The sequence below is a fragment of the Apteryx rowi genome, unplaced genomic scaffold (genome assembly GCF_003343035.1).
Source record: "Apteryx rowi isolate R43461 unplaced genomic scaffold, aptRow1 scaffold_718, whole genome shotgun sequence".
Taxonomy (NCBI): Eukaryota; Metazoa; Chordata; class Aves; order Apterygiformes; family Apterygidae; genus Apteryx; species Apteryx rowi.
In genome coordinates, this window is record NW_020451003.1 from 386738 (window position 1) to 404922 (window position 18185).

The following is an 18185-nucleotide window of genomic DNA, read 5'->3' on the forward strand; positions in this document are numbered from 1 at the left end:
TAATGAGAAAGTGGCTTTGGAATCTAGTTGGTTTATAAAAACCTGAATCACTAGTTCCTCAATTTCCTGACTGATTTTTGCATCCAAGCTCATTTTCCTACATTTTTAAGAATATTTTTTTCTTCTCTGCTGCTGGGAGCAAAATCCAAGCAGGCAATGCACGTTTGCCAGCATTTTGTACAGCCAGTTTCAGAGTGAGGAGAAATAATCCTTTTTCTGTGATAGTAGTCCTCAATGTCCCTGCAGGACTGGCTTTTTGTAAGTAGTCACTATCGCTTTTAGTAAACCTGAGTGTTTAGTAGAAAAAACACCTGTAGGACCCTTAAAAATTCAATCCTGTGATTTTTAAATTACAGTATTTGGTTAGGAGATTTTTTTTTTTTCCATAGCTGGCTGAAATGCTTTATTCTATCCAGAAATACTTCATTGTTGCTCCAGACACCCACTGCTGCTGAGAAGCCTTTTAAGATAACTAACAAAAGCCTGCTCTGTAATTTTTATGAGCACAAACTGTCCTTTATGGTTGCACAGCAGCAAGCTATAAGTTAGAGGAGTTTGGACTTGCATATTTTCAAAATGGCACAATAAATCCTCATTACAGAACTGTACAAAAGAGGTCTGAAAGGGACTTTTAAGAGTCATTGCTCCCAGTGACCCTCAGCTTTTAAACTGAAGGACTATTGACGTTTATGAAAAAAAAACATTCTGCAGACAATTTTTTTTTACAGTATTGCCACGGTGGTTTTCATTACACTCAAATCAAAATTTAGCAAAATTTGCGGTGCTGATTAGTTGTGTGTTTACATGAGAATGTTTGGGTTTGAATGGCCTGTTTCCCAAGAGAGCTATGGGCTGACCTACAGCCCATTCCTTTCTCTAAAGCAAGCATTAGCTCTGCCTAACTCATCTCGGGGTGATGCTTGTCTAACCAGGCCTTTAAAAACCTCCTTCATTGGAGACCCCCCAGCCTCCCTAGATGATCAGTTCCCATGCCTGACCATAATGTTTGATGAACAAAGTTAAGAGTTGTTTATTTACTGACACAGCAGAAAGGAGGGTCGCTCTTTCTGGCAGTGAATCCCTGTCAGAATGATTAGTGAAACTGAAAAACTGTTTCCTCGCCTGTGTTTCAGATTAGCTTCTCTTAAAGCTGTTATTTATCCCTTCTCTGTATTTTTGTCATGCAAATGAGCAGTCATGGAGCTATGCTCCCCAGTTAAATACCAATAGCTTTGCAAAGAGCACGCACAAACTTTCTCACCTATTTAAATTATCCTTTTATAAAACATGCGTGTTTCTTCCTTTGCCCTAAACGATGCCTCGGTTTGTCCTCTGGCCTTGATTGATTTTTTTGGTTGGCAGAAAGAAACTACTGGTTGCTTCTGCCGGACTGAAAGCAATAGGTGTTGTTCCGATTTCTGTATCAGAGATCCATAAGTACCAAATTAGATGAAGGAACAGCAACCAGGAGAAGCAGCAGCAAGAGATGTTTTGAGAACTGACATACTTTAACAGTGCATACTATTTTTATCAGGGAAGCAATGGCACCTGAGTTAGGAGCACAAGCCTCTCTGATCTTGATCAGTGGTTTTTCTAGCCATTTTTTGGTGACCAGCTATTACAAGACCTACCTTCAAAGTTTTAATTGAGCCAGTTGCACAACAGAGATCTGACATAATCCAAAAGAGAGACAGTGGTGAATGCTTTCTTTACATAGAGCTTCTTCTGTCCCCGAACACGTGCTTTTTATAAAACACATTGTCTGGTAGCCTAGCACATGGTTCAGGAGATCGTGGCTTCATTTTAGTTCTAGCACTGTCTCTCTGCTTGGCAGAAGGCAAGTCACACGGCTGTTTCTTGCCTCAGTTTCCTTTTCAGACAAATGAAGATAACAGTACCTTATTAGAGTGTATTTTGTCCTCTGGATGATAGGCAGTGTCTGATTTTGTTGCAATAAATCTGCTAGCCAGATTTTCACAGCTCTGCTGCATCTGCTGAGGCTCAGATCCTTACTTGGTAAGTACTCGACAGAGCATCTAAAAGATTCCCCTTTTCAGAAATCACTCCAGTTTCCTTGATCATTCCTATTAAAGCCTTACTGCCAAGCTTCTTCAGAGCTGCCCTATATCTGATAACTTTAAGTATAAGCACTTTTCCCAGTCTATCCTACCTGAATAGCCTGTTGGCCCTGCAGGAGAGTGGCCTGGCATGCAGAACTGAGCATGCACTTCTGCTCTCTTTCCCTGATGTTACCTGATCAGAAGTGCTTTCACTGGAGTTGATAGCAGCCTGAGCACTAAAATGCTGAGCAGCATCTTCAGTGGGATTGATTGCACAAAATTGATGCAAGGGTAACAGATTGTGGTGGTTTCATCATGTCATACCAGTGAGAAATGGGGGAGGCCCACCTGCGCTTGCTACTTGTGTCTGATGTTTCTGTTTTGCAAGACTGGCTTTGGAAACTGATCTCTAGTGGGAGTCCTTTTCTGTGTTTTACGTTGACCAGACAATTTGATTTAAGTCTGTGGCGAGCAGATTCTGCTTTTGAAAGAAGCTGTGCCAGTTTGGGCTTCCCTTGGAAGTGTCTCCTGGCTGAAGACCTTCTGTGGACTTGCCTTAGGATGTATCTTCTGCCTCAGTGGTGTAGGTTGTTGCAGAATGAGAAACAATTCTTTGTTCTGAAACTAAACCTAATCTTCTACTAATCCTAATCTTCTAACTATTGTATTGAGTTTTTAGCTAGTTTGTTGTGCTCTCTGACTCTATGTGCACAAATATATCCAATCCCTTCAGTGCTAAGATAAATTTGCAATGAATCAGGGTCGATGAAATTGAAAGGAGAAAGCTTCACATTGTTTGCGTTCTCTGCCCAAACAATATCGTCATCTCAGCCTGAGTTGGGCAGACCAGTCAGGTTGGAGATTTATACACTGCTGGTGTTATCCAGCTTCAGAGACACCGCGTTGCTCTTTCTGTGCCAGTCTGCAGTAGCCTCTTTGCTGCTGGTTAAAATGCACATGTTGGGTTTTCTCAGTAGTTCCTGGGGGATTTTAAAACGATGACCCCAAGAAGGCCGTGGCCGGGGAGGGTCCATGCATGCACTGCATGTTAACAGCCAGGAGAGGGGGCGCTGAGCTTAAGACATTGTTTTTGTGTGAGTCCTACCATAACTGCTTGAGTTGTACATGGAGAGATCCCTGGTGGTGTTTTTCTGCCTTTGAGATCAAACTTGGTGTCTAAGTAAGTGACTTGCTATTGCATATGAAAGGGGGAAACGCAAGTCAAGGAAGACCCAAAACAGAGTTTAGGTTGTGCTACGTTGTCCTAGATTTGAGTAAACAAGTGTGGGTGTCATGCTTGGCATAGACACTGAAAAAGAAGTATTATTGTTTGCCACGTACGGAGGGAAGTGGTGCTGCCAACAAAGAGTTGCAGGCAAAGGCAAAGATGGAAAGACACTTTGCTGTGCCACTTGAGTAGATTTGAGTATGCTCAGGAGACAGTATGTTGAGTACTACCTGAGTGAGTATGAGACTCACCTCATCATTGCTCAAGTGAGTCTGTGTCCTAAGGGATCCTGCAGTGGGTCAGGGAGGAGCGGGATGCAGAATGCAGGAGCCCTGACTTCTACTGCCTTCTCCTTCACGAAGTGCTATTTGCTTAGCCCCCAATTTCAAAGCCTGAGCAATGGAGTTGGGATGAGTGTGTGTGTTTAAAGGCTGTGAATCACAGAGATCAGCAAGGGCAAAGACCAGCAGGCTGGTGGCACGTCTATTCTCTGTCTGTCCCTCCTCCCCACCAGCCTCAACACTTGCCATCCAGAAACAGGAAATATTGTCCACCAGTGGGTGTAAGTTCTGCTGTCCTCTCATCCCTGGCCCTGGTGGAAGGAGCTGGGTTCTGTGTGTGGCTCTTCCCCTTTCTGTAATTTATCTTCATGGCTATCCTTGGGGATTTGTAGGAACAACCAGAGAAAAGGAAAACAACTAAGGTTGCATCTGCGCTCTTCTCCCCACCCGTTGCTGCAGGGAGCTCTCCTAGCTGCTAAGGAGCAAGAAAAGCAGCTTTAAAGAGGCTGCTACCCACAGCAACGCTGGAAAGCACTTGGCCATGGGAGCAGCATGCATGGGAAGGCAGCCGGCCATACAGGAGTGAGGCTGATGGTGGCAGCCACAGCAGTCTCTTTGGGTTTGCTCAGTGAAGGAGATGAGTAGGGAGGAGATGATGGGAAGCCCAGCAGGCAAGGAGAGGGAGGATATCTAGAGGCCCTCGAGAGGGGTAGGTCAGCATTCACTGTGGTACCCCCTCGTTTGAAGGAGTCTTGAAGTGTCCTCCCTTTACCATCGCATCTGACTGTAACATCTGCATAACCAAACTGCAAGGCTGCTTCTGGCCTTTGCATCATTGCATGGTTTGTCTGAAACAAAGACTCTGATGTGAAGAGACCTGGAGAAGTGTAGGAAGGTAAAGGAGAGGAAGAGGAGGCAGGAACTGGAGAGGCATCTCAGGGAGTAGAAAAGAGCACAGAGGAGCTTGAGACAAGAAGGCTTGAAGACAGTGAATGTCCACCTTTCCCAGGTGCTGTTTTCATTACTTATCCGGTTTTGCTTTGTAGAGGAAATTGCTCCTGGGAGCCTGATTCTTTTCTCAGGGTTAGAGCAGCTGGGGAACAAGGAGATGAGCACACAACAACATAGTCCTGTGATGACAGAAATCAGTATAGCTTTTTTGTATCAATGACACTGTGCTGATTGTAGGGTCCTTAACCTCCAGCAGTAGAGGTGAGAACCTGGAGCTCTTCTGGTGTGGCTGTAGCTCCAGAGGGACTATGAAAAACAAGACCTGTGTCTTTGTGTGATAGCCATTTCATGTATTTCGATAATGCTGAGGGCTTGCCAGGCTCTATGCCCACTTTCTGCACAGGTCCTGAGCTCGCCTGGAGTCCAGCCAAGCCAGCCCTGTGCTGCTGTTTTTGAGTGGGCTCCTTGCAAGAAGAGTGGCACAAAGAGCAGCAAGCGCCGCAGCCGCCAGACCCCTCTTCAGTTGTGGAAAATTACAAGGGGCGGCACAACCCCCAAAAGCCAAGGCATTTGTTCTGGTTTTTGAAACACTTCATTAATGTCATTGACAATACCAGCAGGTTCCTGAGATTAGCACGCTTCTATTTTTGAAGAGTTATTTCTAATGGCAGGCTTCCAGGCAGTGCCAGCGGCCTTAGTAATCTTTCTATCTGGATTGGCAGGACACACTGTGGTCTTTCGCCTTTCGTTAGCCTCCGTGAAACCATGTAGCTCCAGCTCTTCCCAGATGCTCCCCCACACCTTGGGGGAAACATATTTCCATCAGGTTTTCTAGCTACCCGGTGGCAAGGCAGAAATTGCATGTGTTCTAGGACAGAAATTGCCTTTCTTCTAGATGCTGGGCCCCAGGCAAGGCCTGGGCTTCACCTAGACTGAGCAGGATTTGGGGTGGGAGAAGCGTGTCCCTTCCATAGATGCAGTTTGCAGAATACAGTGCACCTTGCCACCTCAGACTGCTCTCTGGTCATGCATACGTCTGGATGCCCAATTTCAGGTTCAGCTTCTCGGAGGAAGCAGTGCATCGTGCTGATGGAGGAGACGAGGAAGATGAGCTTGAGAAACTGCAGCCCTAAAGGTAATCCTCCCTTATCTCCTTCAGATTTCTCTGTGCCTAGAAACAGGCAGTGGTAAGGAAATGTCTCCTGAGAGCCAGGATGGTGCTGTTCTGTCTCTGTCCTGACGCTGTGATTAAAAATACAGTGGCAAAAAGCAAATGGAAATTGTAAAAGTCCAGCTTGTGCTCTCAGCTTGCGTGGCTTATAAGGCAAGGCCTGTCTCCAGCTGTTCTGCTGGTCCCTCAAGGGCTCTGGGATGTTCCACTGGTAAAGCAGAAGCACATGGAAAATATGACAGAAAAACGGCTTACCGAATAACTCTCACTAACAGGAGGTCTCAGCTGGACAAATAAGGCTTTTCCCTGACTTCAGACCAAGAAATTGCCAAATGCTTAAGACTGCAGTGTGGCTTCTTTTCTCAGGGGTTAGAGCAGCAGGGGAACAAGGAGATGAGCACACAACAACATAGTCCCGTGATGACAGAAATCAGTATAGCTTTCTTGCATCAATGACATTCTACTGATTGTAGAGTCCTTAACCTCCAACAGTGTAGGTGAGAACCTGGAGCTCTTCTGGTGTGGCTGTAGCTCCAGAGGGACTATGAACAACAAGACCTGTGTCTCTGTGTGATAGCCATTTCATATATTACGATAGTCACAAGTATTGATCCAGCAGAAAGGTAAGACTGGCCGTCCAACCTGGGCAACGTTTGATTCGAAGTGCTTACAGAGTGATGTGGGGCCCACTGCAGCTCAGAGTCTCACCCACTTCTTTCTGGCCTTCCTCTGTTTCTGCTCCTGACACCTTAAAGACTGCTTCAAGTATTACGGTTCTCCCTCCCGCTGCCCATGACGTGGCTGGTCCCACGTCACACTTGCCCTCCCCTTTCCAGTGACTTCACCTCGGTTCTTCATAGGTCTGGGGTGAGCTTGCAGGTGGGCAAGAGAAATCTGGGCTGTGCCCTTTTCAGCACGCAGGTGACCAAACCCACAACTGGATGCAGGCTGTGCATGACGTATCACCCAGCTGCCTGCACTTTGGCATATGTGTTAGAGGGCCTAAGCCAAAATCCACCGGTGTCAACTGAAAGGCTCCCCTGGGGCTTACCAAGAGCTTCAAATAAGGCCCATAGCACTTGAACTTGGCAGCAATGCATGCTGGAAGAAACAGTAGGGCAGATAAAGAAGTAAACCCACCATCAAAACAACCCCCAAATGGTTGTTTTCAAGTCCATAAAAAAGCTGCAGATTCCTGTGTGCCTCTGCTCCTTCGGTGAGATGTTAATGTTGGTTCAAATGAAAGGGTCACTGTGAGCATCCCCCTAGCCAAACCAGTCTTCAGTCTTCCCCTGAGATCAGAGCTGCTTTGGTGTGCACCATGAGACAGCCTGTGCCTCCAAGAAGCTGTTGGTTGAACGGGCTGCTCAGATAGAGGAGGAAGCAGAGAGCTGGGAGATGGAGCGACTGGCCCAAACCACAGATCAGCTGGGAGCAGGGCCCTGCCTGAGCACTGCCACATGGTCCTGATCCCCGCTGGAGTCCATGGGGGCCCTTGTGATGGCAGATGTGTCTTGCTGCCAGGACGCAGGCTTCATTTCCTTTCCCTGGTGTTTTCCTTGCCCCTGGGGTTCTCAATGGCCCCTTTCGCAGGGGCGAGGCAGCTCTGTGGCTAGGGTCAGGAAACAGAGACTCGCTTGCAGTGGGGGAGCCGTGCCCAGGCTTTGGTGATCATTAACGGAGTGCCTGTCCAAAGCCTGCCTTCTCCGGCTGCAAAATGCAGTTTTTAGTGACTGCTTTGGCTTTGAAGCCAGGCCAAGCTACAAATCAGAGGAGGAACTGTAGCCATTCCTGCATCCTTGTCACATCCTTTGCAAAGGCTTTCAAGAAAAGTCCCTGCCGGATGCGAGCAAAGCTCTTTTTTGCTTGCAGAGATCTGAGGAGCCCTGGTGGAGCAGAGCAGAGCCAAACCCAACCCATGTTTTTCTAAGCAAGACTGTAGTCGCTCATCTGGATTTACCCCAGTGAAACCAATGGAGCTGCTCCAGCTTTGTGCCAAGCCGGCTGGGTTTATTGCAGTTGCTGTGGAGTTACCAAGCACTGCCTGGAGGCTGAGCTGTGATTTTGCCTTTCCAAATTGGGTTTTCCTGTGCACAAATACTGCCCTAGCTGCCTGGGTGTGCGTCCGTCCTCTGCTGACACATGCAGAGCGAGGCTAACAGATTATCACCTCCCTGGACTGGGGGCCAGCCAGGCCTGGGTCTCAGCTGTGTTCCAGTGACTGGCACTGCTCCCAATTTACACCAACATCCTCCCGATGTGGGCTGTGGCCATGCCTGTGCAGCCCTGAGCATGCAGTGACATTTAACTCCTGCGTATCTCTGTGAAGCGATCCCATCCTCACCTCCCGAGCCTTCCATAAATCCCGGCTGGCAAGGCTGCTCCCAGAGACCAAGGGCTTTGCCTGAGTCAGCAAGACACAGGATGATACAGGGAAAAAGAAATCACTTTAAATCAGTCCTTGGGAACAGCATCTGCTTCATGGCAGAGACCGATTTAATCTCCTTAGCAATCGCCTCAATCATAGAATCAGCAGGCTGCTAATTAATTGAGAGGCGCTCAGCTACGGACGCTCAGATCCCTCCTGGCTTTGAGTGGAGCCCTTTCAGGTTTGCCTGTAGTAGCTGGCTGCTCTCCTAATGAATGGGTCTGCCTCAGGTTGGAGCCCTGCACGAGGTGTCCCGACTTGGGCCAGAACTGCTGATCCCTCTCTGCTGGCTCTGGTTGGACTTCGGATGTCTTGACACACTCCGCCTACATGCTGGCAATGTTGGCCTGAGAAACAAGCTGGCTAGCTGTTTGCTTGGGGCCCTGTGTTTTTGGGAGAGGGCTAGGAAGAGGGGAGCCATGAGGACAGGCCAGTCTGATCCTTTCCGCTCGGAGGACAGCAGTTCTGTCTTTGCAGGGAGGTAGCAGGACCTGGGTACAGCTCACACCACAAGCAGCTCTTGCAGATAGTGTGGTAACACCGCTGACCCCAGCACACTGGGCAGCCTCCTGGCATTTCCTGCCTGCCAGGCAAGGAGCAGAGTGGAGAAGAAAGGCGATCCTGGTGTCTCACTGTGCTCTGGCGCCTGCGGGACCCTACGGATGCCAGTCTGCTGCCAGAAATAGTATCAATCCCTACACACACTTTGTGTATGGGGAAGCAGCGTGATGGAGGTGGGGATGACACGTGGATCCACGCTGGCATCCACTGCTGTATGGACACTAGGGAGCACTTAGGGGGTTCTCCAGCATGTGAACACAAAACCAGAGCTGGTCCTAAGTCGGACAGCTGGGAATGGCAACCTCCAAGAGCAGCCTGCCCTCTGCGACAGAGCGTGGGAGGTGCTGAAGGATCAGCATTGGCCTCCTGCTCGCCTGCATCATTCAGCCTTGTCCTCCCAGAGCTCTTGGCTCCCAGCTGGGTTTGACTTTGGCCCCGGGAGCCCAGCGGGTGGGGATGGCTGCGATGCGCCAGATCCCTCGCCCTGCCTCTCCCCAGTCCCTCTGGCCTGGAGCTGGGCCCTCACCTCCATCCTGAAAGCCCGCAAGCTGATTAAGCCCAGTGTGTTAACTGGCTGTGACAGCTCATTTTGTTATCTTGCATTTAGTTATCGATGGGGTGCATGTGACTGGATTCACAACGAAGGTCAGCGCCAGGCTGGGCCAGAGCCTCCCTTTCCGTCCATCCCAGGACATGGGGCTGAGCTCCGGCAGCTGCTGGTTTGCCACAGATGGGCTGTAAGCAGGCTGCGCAGGAAGGCAGGATGAACGGGTTTGGCCTTTTTTGTTGTTCAGGGATAGTTTTGCTCTTAAATCCCCCCTCCACCCCATGCACAGCCCTCGGGGCTAGCGATGCACTAACCCCCTGCTTAAGGAGGTTGAGCATCTGCTGAGCCCGGGCCAGCGCTGGCCTGCTCCCTGGGCCTCACTCGGGGTGTCTGGCAGAAGAAGAGGCTCTGCAGTCATGCTGCTGGGGAACAACAATGTCAAGGATGGGTTTATTCACACTGTGCAACACCCCGCTGCAGGAAGAGGTGGAAATCAGAGAAATGGGTTCAAAGGGGCATTTGGTACCCATGGGTGAAACCAAATCTTTCCAGGGCTTTTCAGCACATGGCTGTGGGTTTAAGGCTGAGGAAGCCCCCACTGCTGAAGTCCAGAGAGACGGAGGTTTCCCTGCTCCAACGACAGGGCCTCAGCCCCATGGTGGGTCTGGCTGTTGGAGATAGCGGCATTGGAGACCAGTGTTCAGCAGGATGGAAGCTCGGGGGAAAGGGAGAGGGGACAGGCTTGGCTAGTGCTCTTAACCAGAAGCTGCTGAAAATCCATCAAGGGCAGGCATGTCAGAGGCTGCAAGGGCAGGGGTGCCCCCACTTGGAGTCCTGCAGCAGCCTTGATGCCCGGAGGGGCTGGATTTGCAGGCTGGCAATGGGGATCAGGAAGACACGCTGGTGGACCTTGCTTAAAAGCTCCAAAGTCCTGGCTCAGGCCCTCAATCCTACTGAATGTGGTTTTCCAAACAGTTTGAGAGCTAGGAAAGGAAGGTTTACAGTCTTCCACCGAGCCACGAGCCTTGGGGGGAATGGCTGGAGGCCTGCCTCTGCAGTAGGGAGGGCTTGCTCAGGGTTGTGTTGCGAAGTGGTGGAGCTAAGGGTTAACCCCCTGTCCTGGGACAGCTGAGTGATGGTGCCTTTGGCCTGCTCTTGCTTCCGTTCCTGGGACCTGCCAGGTCCACGGCCTAAATGCAGAGTGACAAGAGAGTGCATTAGCGAGGAGCAGGATGAAATAATTAGGAATGATGGATCCCCCCAGAGCTAGAGGGATTGATTGGCCAACGGTCAAGGAGAAGGTCAGGGGCAGAGCCTCGGGGATGCCTGCTCCTGCCTGGGCAAGGACTGGCTGGGCTGGTGGCCGTTCCCACTTGTGCCGCTCTGCCCCACTGCATCCTCCTCCTTGCCCAGAGCCCCAGGCAGGGAAGCTGATGCCTGCAAAACCTCCAACTTGTCCACTCTGCTCCAAACTCCTTTCTTTTCATGATCGCAACCCTACAGAGCCCCCTTACCTCAAGGCAGAGCCACCTCTGCTCCTGCTAGCTTCCCCTCCAAGCATGGGGAGTTCACGGGTGATTTCTCTCAGGGCCTTGCTGTCCTTCCTGCTAGCAATGGTGAGGCACGGCCCCTCCTCGGCTCTGCCGTCCGCCCTGGAACATGAGCCAAAGGCCCAGCCTGGCTTCACCTCAGAAATGCTGACAAGGTCCCAGGAGTTTGGTCAGCAGAAATGGAGCAGGTTTGGCTGGACTGGTCTTTGGCTGCATAAATATAAGGAGCTTCAAAGCCACGCAGGACTGCTGTGGCCGCCCGGTGTGACTCCTGGAGAGCCTCCCTCGGGGACATCTGTATCAGGCCAGGCTTAGGTTTGGGCTAGAGCAGCTCATTTTCACAGTCAGCCTGTTGACTTGTCTGCTGCCGGTGATGGGCATTTGCCACCTTCTTGGGAAAGTTGCTGGGTGTCGCAGGGGCTCCCCTGCAGTTTGGACACAGAGTAGGGAAACAAGAGCCAACCCTGCTGAAGTGGTCAGCACCATCTCACCATCAGGGAGGGAGGATTGCTGGGCTCACCTGAGTTTGCTTCTTGTCTTTCCCATGTTAGAAGCGAAATACAATCTGCTTAAAAGGTTGCCAAACTCCCCTGTAGGCTTTATGGATACAGCAGCTGCGTAGTGTTGGAGCAGCGTTCCCATGCAGTCGGGAGGCAGGAAGGGGAGGACTAACACCACTGCCTGAGAGCCCCAGCTTGCTAGGATGGAGCAGACATGTAACTTGGCTGCTCGGGAAAGGGTCTTCCTGCTGCCCACTTAGGGTCTGTGTTTTATGAAGCTTGCTGCAGTCTGGGTGAGAGAGCTGAGCTCTGCTCGCAGAGTGGATCCAAACCATATGGGAACGGAGATCAGCTCCCTCCTCGCTTCCAACTGGCCCATCCACAGGAGAGGTCCTGGGATCTTCAGAAACACAAGCACTGCCAGCCCCAGGGCCTCTGTGCCCCTAGGAAATCGGTGTGTGTTTCAGGGCAGCCTGGAGGACTCGGTCCCCCTCAGCTGCCGGCACATCGTTTCAGCACATCCCGTCCTTGCCACGAGCCAATTGTGATACACACCAGCGGTGTTCCCTGGTCCCTGGAAGAGCAAAGCATCCTTCTGCAGAACAGGACCCTCTCCCTTCTCCTGGCTGAGGTCCCGGCTGGACCCAAACTGCCCAGAACCAGCCAGTGGGACAAGAGGTTCTGCCTGCCCGTGCCTGGCCTGTGAGTCCCCGAGTGCAGTCAGTGGGGTTTGGGGAGCTACGGAAACTTTGAAAACAATCAAGTCTTCCCACTCCGTCACCCTTCCCTTAAATGAGAATGGCAGCTCAGAGCCAGAGGAGCCATGCCTGGAAAATGGCATTATCCTGCTCACCAGGGGAAGGTAAGAGTGGGCATCGTTGTTCCATCGTGATGAACGCTGTGTGATTGAAAATGCTTATTAAATGCTGCCTTTGAGAATGTGCCAGTCTCTGGGCTCCTAGGAGAGAGACCCTGCTGTCTCTGCTCTGTCTCACTCCTATCAACTTGTTAAACACATCTGCACACACGCAATCACTCTCTGAACAGCTCTGCTCTGCTCTACTGACAGGTATTTATTTAAAGCCTGGCTTGGCTCTGAAAAGGGACTGTCACAAAAACATCACTGCGGGGCCCTGCGTTGGTGCTGCTCGCTCATGTGGTTGAGAGGAGGCAGGGAGGGACGGAAGGGGCTGCTTAGGAAGAGAGGTGGCCAGGAGGAGCGTGCGTTCGCCCATGCCGCTGGTATTTGGGCTCAAAGGCCGTGGTGGCACAGCAGGTCCTGCAGGGGCTTTCTGCAGGCCAGAACCTGGAAAATAGCTCCTCCAGAGGAGACACATCGTGGTGGTCCCCGGCCCTGGGAGAGCTCTTCAGGTACCAGGCCCATTCCTCCAGCCTGTCTCTCCGAATGCCTCTCTGCATGTCTTGAAGAAACTTGTCCAAAGGTTCCTAGGGCTAGGACACCTTGATGCCACGTCAAGCATCTTTCATTTTCCATCCTTACTTCGAGAGCCTTTCCCCATTTGTCCCGGCGCAGTTCCAAACAGACGAGTGCAGCCTGCAGTGAGGACAGGGGTTACGGCCACTTTGGTGCATGCAAAACCCAAGGGAGATGGGTGAACCCTGTGGTTTCCATGAGTTTTGGATAAGGCTCTGATATTCCTGGAGGTGTTTCAAGGCCTTGAGATGGAGCCTGTTGGATGCTGAGCTCCTCCCCAGCTGCAGCTGGCTCACAGGAGTGCAAAGCAGTGGAGGGGTCCTCTCGGCAGGGTGGCTGGCCCATGGCTGACCATGGCATGAGTGGCACAACCTGCCCTCCGGGGTTAAGAGAGCAGGGGAACATCCTCAGCTCCAGCAAGTGCAGGCTCCTGAGGGACCCCCTGCATCTCCTGCCCAGCAGCACCCGCAGGCACTGGGGGGAAATCCGATCCCGTTGGCCCCCCTGGGTTAGGGGCTGGGAGGATGAGGAGGAGGGACTGTCTCTCCAGCTTTTGCTCACTTTGCTGCGTGCGTTGTTCAGCCTGCCACGCCGTTCCGGCTTTTCAAACCCACAAAATGCAATGCCTAAGTTGCGATCGCATTTGAAAAGCTTCATCCCAAAGAGAAGGGGGTTCAAGGCGGCTCCGTGCAAAGATTGGGGGAGGCTGGACTGACAAGCAGAAATCAAACCTAATTAGCACAAGTGCTCGTGAGATCTCTCTATTATTTATGAAGGCACACACACTGCTGACGTACTGAGCTCCAGGGCCGGATCCCTCCCCGTATAAATCAACCTTGTTCTGCCGTAGCCAAAATGCGCTTGGCTGATTTACGCTGCTGGTGGATCCAGGCCTTGAATTCGAGGCAGATGTGCCAGGCTAGAGCCAGGCTTGGAAATGAGCTGACAGCAAAGTCCCCTGGGCTGCCTCGCTCTTGGCTTCGCCCCAGAGACATTGCCCCAAGAATGCAGCTGACCCAGGGGAATTTTTCCTGGCAGGCTCGTGGGGGGCTCATTTTCTGTTTTTTTTTTAATTAAAATCCTCCTGTTTCCATGAGATGGAGGGGCTCTAAGCACAGGGAGGAGCAGCGGCTGGGAGGAGCAGCCGTCCCCGCAGAACTGGGCCAGCGACTCAAGCAGCGAAGGGAGACACTCGGGGTCTTAATGAAGAGAGAAACTTGAACGGGACCCAACCAACCCTATTAGAGGGACTTAGCGGAAGAATCTCTCATTAAGGCCTCGGGGCCACGGCAGAGCTTGCAGCCAGGATGGAAAATTACTGCTAGCCYTGCGCTGCGAGCGAAGGAGGCGGCCGGCGAGGCTGGCGGGCTGCCAGCCCGAGCGCGTGCTTGGTGCTGAGGTCGGGCAGCAGCCGGGGCCAGGCGAACCTCTGCCCCAACGGGATGCCCTGCGCTGGGGTGCAGAGGCGACGGCTCAGGTTCGGGCTCGTGGGCTGCACTCTGGGGAAAGGATGCCAAGCTCCCTGCAGGATTGCATCTTCCCAGCCGGCTGGAGATGGCGTGGCTGCCTTCTACCTGTTGCTACCCCCAGCCCAAGCCGTGGTCTCATGTACTGGCCCTACCACATTGCAGCCTCCCCTTGCTCCGCACGAAACCCGGCGGTCCCGGGGGGACTGAGGCCACCCTGGGGCCAAGCACATGCCCAGAGCTCCCCAACGCCTCTGGCAATTTGGGCGCTCAGTATCGGATTTGGGGTTGCAGCCTGTTTGCTGCYTTGTGGATGCAAGGCTGGGGCAGATCGCTCCCATCCCGGAGTGGGAAGAGGATGGGACGCGGGACGGTGCCTGTCACCAACAGCCAGTTTTGCGGCACTGCCAGAGCCCGAGCCAGCCTGGTGCCCCTCTCATGGTGGCCATGGCCGTAGAGGTGCTGGGTGTCCGTGGTCCTGTGTCTGCCGCTCCGTGGACACCTCCATCTCAGCGCAAGCAGATCCCTAAGGGCACCAAGGGGATGCTTCCACCTGCTTTTTGCACCTTGGAAGCTGCTGATTTCTGAGTGATGGCTCCTGGGCGTTTTGGGGCAAACAGGCCCTTTAACTGTGTCCCCCCCGCTGCTAATTCCCCTCCCTTCTCCCCCTCCTGAACACCTCGACCAAAACAGCCCATYGAAGGTCCAAGGAGGAGCAAGGCAGGGCCGGGAGCCGCACACTCCAAACAATGTCTTTATTTAAGGTCAGCAATAAAAACAACGTGCTCGCGCACAACCGAGGCTAAATTTAGCCCTCTGACTGCTCTGTGCGTCGTAGCCGGACTGCATGCGCCTCGGGGTGCTACGTAATTGCTGTTAAACCCTTCGATACTGGCGGATCGAAYGCGCCAACCCCCCTCTCCAGCACCTTGAAAAGCCCGACCTTCATGCTGTATTCGTTGGGGAACTGCCGGTTTGGGAGCGCACCCTCTTCCCTGTTCGCACACTTTCCCTCTGGGTCGCTCTCTGTTTGCAGGCTTCGGAGGTCTGCCATCCGGCTAGTCCGAAGGGCATCGGGAAGGAGCTGCCCCATCTTCCCGGYGGCTGGGGCGAGACCAGGCTGAGCATCTCCCCGGTCGCTCCCGTCCTGCTGGCGGCTGTGCGGTCYGTCCCCCGCCTGATCGCCTCCGTGGGGTATGAGCATCACGTGGCAGCGTTGGCGCTGGCACCAAGGCGCCAGGCACTCGCCTGGGTGCTGTTAGGGGAGCAGGTAGCTGAGGGGACGGGGAGTGCAGAGGCACCACACCAGGTGAGGATGATGGGTCCCAGCTCGCCTTGGGTACGTGCAAATGGCACCATGGTCCTCAAATGCTGAGGAGCTCGGCTAGGAAGGAGGCCCATTGCTCTCAAATCAGGCTTGTTTAAGAGCRGTGACTCTTGGGCAAGAAGCTGGGTCCTCCTGGGAGCAGCGGTGGTGGGAGACATTCGAGCGGTCACTGGGGTTTTGCTTCTTTTCTAGTGGCTCCCGCAGGATCCCGATATCTGCTCCCTGTTCCCATCCACTCACCATGGTCTCTGCCACGCCACACCGGAAGCGGAGCGGCCGTAAGGAGGTCTACGGAGAAGGCTGTGAGCCTGGCAACCCCTTCCTGGGCCCAGGATCTCCGTGCCTCGGTTTCCCTCCTGACAAATCCTGCAGGAGGACGGGCAGCGCAGAGCGCTCTGAAACCCTTGGGCGGCCCGTGGATGACGCTCAGTCTAAGGAYACAGGTAGATGGCGCAAACCTCCCCATCCCCACTCCCGCACTTAACCCCCGGGCTTCAGGGGAAAACTGCAGCCCCTGTCGCTGCATCGGGGTCGGAGCGGCTCACACCAGGTCTGACGCGGGCCCGTGCACTCGGATCATCGCTGCCTGCACCGTGCTGGCCGCGGCAGCAAGCGCCTGCTACGGAGCCGTGACTCAGAGCCGCTCAGGCCGCGGGACAGACGGGAGCTGCTGCTTTGGCATCRATGAAGAGAGCCCTTCCCACGCTCCCTGCGCCGTCGCTGGCATCGGCGGGGCCGTGGAAAATTACTCTGCTCTGCCTGCGGTGTAGTAAACCGAGGCACCGGGGAAGGAGGGGGCTGCAAAATGACGTGGGCCAGGGTGCGTCCTTGGAAAACACACCAGACYGCCAGGGCAGAGGGGTCCGGATCGCAATCGGAGGGGCTTAAAATAGCAGCTCCTGCTGCGTGCCGCCTGGCTCGGCCCCCTCTGCTCGCCGCGGGAGGAGGACGGAGGCTCCCTGGCAGGAGAGAGTTAACGGCCCTGCCTTTGCTGCTGGCTGCACCCTCCGCTCTAACCCGCCAGCCTGGAGAGGCAGGGCAGAGGCTCAGATTTGGCGAGCGACGCCATGTTTCTCGCAGCCTTTCCTGCGCTGATGAGTAGAGGGAGAGCACGGTCGGTCTTATGACCAAGGCTTGACTCACCTCGTAGCATCTGGCTCCTTCCTCCCACCTCCCTGCTTCCCATCCCGCTGTGGCCGAGGCAGGTGCCTGGCACGCTGCAGCCCTCTCGCTGCACRTCCAAGGTGTCCCTGGGCTGCTTGGACTTTGCAGGCACTGTTGACAACCCTAAGTCCTCAAGCTGAACTGGAAGGAGTCACAGCTGCGCTGGGGCAGCCGGACCATGTTGGAGAGGCTGATGGCCRGCTGCTGACACACATGGAGACCCCATCGCAGAGCAGCACGGTGGGGACAGCTCACTGCAGAGAGCGTGGCTTCGCATGTCCCTATGCGCTGCTACCAGTGCTCGGGGCTGCAGGGACATCTGCCTGTGTGGTTTGCTGAGGAGGGTATCCGGACATGCCACCCACGGTCCTTCAGAGCTGCGCTCCTCTCTTTGGACCACCAGCTGTACAAACTCCTGTTGCTTTGAGGTTCAGGGCTGTGTCCTGATGTCCAGAGCTTGCAGGATGCTGCTCCAACAGCTGCAGCCCAACTTCAACATCTGGCCTGGCAGCAACAGCTCCGGGCAAAGGGCTCCTTGGGGCCTTGCCAGACCGCCAGCGCCCTGGGAAGCATGGGTGCCAAGGCAGTGTCTGGCAATGAGTGGCAAGGCAGGAGATACGAACATCAGGGAGCGTCACAGGTCTCCAAGTGGYGTCCTCTAACCCCCTGCCAGGTTTGGGGAGCCCCCGTTCAGGGCTGTGACCTCCCTGAGGCTGCCTCTGGAGCCAGACCTTTATCCGACTAGTTTAGCGTCRCATGGCTGAGCTAAAAGCACAGTGCAAAGCCATGAGGAAAATGCCACATTGACCCTGTATTAAAAGCACAATGAGAAACAACAYGGAAAAAATCCATGCCGTGAAACTCCCTCACTTCCCTTTAAACACACAATTCAGGGTGCGAGYGGCTCTGCACCAGCAGGTGGTTTCTGAACCTTTGCGTGGGGTTGCGCTCCGCTGTCTCCAGCTTAATGCATGGAGAGCTTGTGCTCTTCCCARGCCTAATTAGTTGTGCAATTATTTCAGCCGCATGGCTGGCTCCTTTGACAAGGTAGCCATCTAAAAGCCGTTATTTGATAATGTTGGACTTGATGCAGACAGGATAAATCCCCAGTGTGGAAATCATTTTTTCTGGTACAAAGCCCTGGCAGTCGGAGGAGTAAGTTTAGGTTGGCACTGGGTGAGGACGATCCGAATCTGACTCTGCCCAGTTCAGAGGACCCCCTTGGCTGCCGGAGCCAGAGATGGGGGCGCAACACAGCTCTGAAGGTAGGGAAGAGCCGCCCCCCACAAGCGCAATGTACTTGACTGGCTCCCAGCTGAGGGGTTAAATGGTCCCTATGTTCCCTCCCAGTTTTTTTCTGCCTCATAGGTGAGAAGGTGAATGCCGCTTGGGATGCAGGGCTCTTGGTGACTCAATGTGAGAGGCTGAAATCAGCTGAAAACTGGTTGCCATCCAAAAAGCCAAGGACAAGCTGTTAAAACAGATGTACCAGGGATGGAAATTAACGTTCGTATCA